Source organism: Gossypium arboreum, chromosome 3 (assembly GCF_025698485.1).
Source record: "Gossypium arboreum isolate Shixiya-1 chromosome 3, ASM2569848v2, whole genome shotgun sequence".
Taxonomy (NCBI): Eukaryota; Viridiplantae; Streptophyta; class Magnoliopsida; order Malvales; family Malvaceae; genus Gossypium; species Gossypium arboreum.
In genome coordinates, this window is record NC_069072.1 from 104,247,098 (window position 1) to 104,249,991 (window position 2,894).

The following is a 2,894-nucleotide window of genomic DNA, read 5'->3' on the forward strand; positions in this document are numbered from 1 at the left end:
GATGAGGATCTAAATACTTATTTGGCTAACTTTCTAGAGTACTGTGATACTTTCAAAATTAATGGCATTTCTGATGATGCCATTCGCCTTCGGTTATTTCCCTTCTCATTGAGGAATAAAGCTAAACAGTGGTTGAACTTTCTACCACGAGGGTCCATCATTATATGGGAGCAAATAATCGAAAAGTTTCTGTTGAAATACTTTTCACTGGCCAAGATGGAAAAGTTGAGGAATGATATCTCTTCCTTTGTGCAAATGGAATTAGAGACCATATACGATGCATGGGAGATGTATAAGGATTTATTGAGAAGGTGCCCTTACCATGGGTTACCCTTATAATTACAGGTTCAGACTTCCTACAATAGTTTAAACCCCTCAACTAGACAACTGATTGATGCAGTCGCCGGCAGAACCCTAAATAACAAAACACCTGAAGAGGCTTATGAGTTCATTGAAGAGATGTCACTAAATAATTATCAGTGGCAAGTCATGAGGACAAAACTGACAAAAGTCACTGCTATTTTCAACCTCAACACGGTCACCATGTTATCAAACCAGGTAGAGCTCTTAAATAAAAAGATTAATGGTTTATGTGTTTCTATACAGGTACATCTGGTGATGCAATGCGACATAAATAGAGGAGGGATGAATACTTCAGATTATCTACCTTACAGTCCTAGCATGGAAAATGAACAACTGAATTATATGGGTAATAACTCTAAACCTCCAAATAATCCTTATAGTAATACGTATAATGCAGGATGGAGGAACCACCCAAATTTTCATAGGGTAACCAAGGGAATCAAAGACCACAGCCCCCTCCATGCTTCCAACCACTCTACCAGCAAGAGAAGAAACCGAATCTTGAAGATATGCTAGTAAAATTTATTTTGGTGTTAGAGACGCATTTTCAAAATACCAAGACAACATTGAAAAACCAACAAGCATAGATTCAAGGGCTTGAAAATCAAATTGGAAAGTTGGCTAAATTAGTTTCCGAAAGGCAACAAGGTAGTCTACCTAGTAACACCGAGCCTAACCCAAAAGAGCATGTGAAGGCAAATACACTAAGGAATGGGAACGTATTGGTTGAAGCTGAAAGAAGATGCCACAAGAAGCTGATAAGGCGAAGGGTGAGGAGTAAATTCTAACGTAAGTGTAACACCATTACTTAAATAATATAAACCACCGATCCCACATCCAGCAAAGTTGAAGAAAGACCGTATGGATGCACAATTTGGTAAATTTCTTGAACTTTTTAAACAGCTACATATTAACTTATCTTTTGTTGAAGCTATTTTGTAGATGCCTACATACGCTAAATTTTCGAATGAGCTTTTAACAAATAAAAGGAAGTTTGAAGAACTATCTACCATGGAACTCAATAAGGAATGTTCAGCTATTCTTCAAAACAAGCTACCAACTAAGTTGAAAGACCCAAGAAGTTTCACTATTCCCTGTATAATTGGTAGTTTGAATATTGAAAAAGCATTAGCTGATTTAGGTGCCAGTATTAATTTGATGCCCTATAAAATGTTCAATCAGCTTGGTCTTGGGGAACCAAAACCTATTAGGCTAAGTATTCAATTAGCTGATAGATCTGTTAAGTATCCTAGGGATATTATTGAAGATGTCCTTGTGAAAGTAGATAAATTCATATTCTCTGTTGATTTTGTTGTGCTTGACATCGATGAGGATGTTGAGGTACCTTTAATTTTAGGTCGCCCATTCTTAGCTACTGCTAGAGCTATCATTGATGTGGGTGACGGTAAACTTGTTCTTAGGGTAGGTGACGAAGAAATTATTTCTAAAATTTATGATGCTATATGATTCTCTAGAGAACAAGATGATTCCTGTTACTTTATTAACTTTATTGGTCATTCTATTCAAGATTCTCTTCAGGAAATCATTCATAAAGACACGTTGGAACTGTGTCTTGTCCAAGGAGAGGAGGCTGATGATGATACCACTAAAATAGGGAAGGTAAAAATTGATTTAAACTCTAACAAGTCTTTCCCAAGACAGAAGAAATATGAGGTATTGAAATGAACGACGAACTAAAACAAAAACCCTCTATTGAAGAACCTCCCAATTTGGAATTGAAGCAATTACCAGATCACGTAGAGTATGCATTCCTCGGAGATAATTTAACACTACCAGTGATTATTGCTTCCAACTTGCAACCCAATGAGAAAAATGAGTTATTACAAGTACTGAGGGTGCATAAAAGAGCCTTAACTTGAAAGATTTCTGACATTAAAGGGATCAGTCCTTCGTTCTGCACCCATAAAATTTTAATGGAAGATGAATATAAATTGTGTGTGCAAGCTCAAAGACGACTAAGTCCCAACATGAAAGAAGTTGTTAAAGTTGAGGTAATTAAACTTCTAGATGCTGGAATTATTTATCCTATTTCTGACAGTACTTGGGTAAGCCCTGTGCAGGTTGTTCCAAAGAAGGGAGGCATGACTGTTGTAGCCAATGAGAAGAATTAATTCCAACAAGAACAATCACAGGTTGGAGAGTTTGCATTGACTAAAGGAAATTGAACGATGCCACGAGAAAAGATCACTTTCCCTTACCATTCATTGATCAAATGTTGGAAAGATTATCTAGGCATATGTATTATTGTTTCCTAGACGGACTCTTTGACTACTTTCAAATTCTGATAGCTCCTGAGGATCAAGAGAATACGACATTTACATGTCCATACAGTACACTTGCTTATCGTAGAATGCCTTTTGGATTATGTAATGCTCCTGCCACGTTTCAGCTCTGCATGTTAGCCATCTTTGATGAACTTGTGGAAGACATATAGAGGTATTTATGGATGACTTCTCGGTATTTGGTAATTCTTTCCATCTTTTCCTTAAAAATTTAAAACGAGTTCTAAT

The 2,894-nt window shown here is 36.7% G+C and overlaps 1 non-coding gene across 1 annotated transcript; it reads right to left on the bottom strand.

The window, feature by feature from the left end:
• Positions 1 to 222: 222 nt before the first annotated feature.
• On the bottom strand, positions 223 to 329 carry LOC128291261 (small nucleolar RNA R71). Its single transcript, XR_008281037.1, has one exon. It is a non-coding gene; the product is annotated as a small nucleolar RNA R71 (small nucleolar RNA).
• Positions 330 to 2,894: the final 2,565 nt, after the last annotated feature.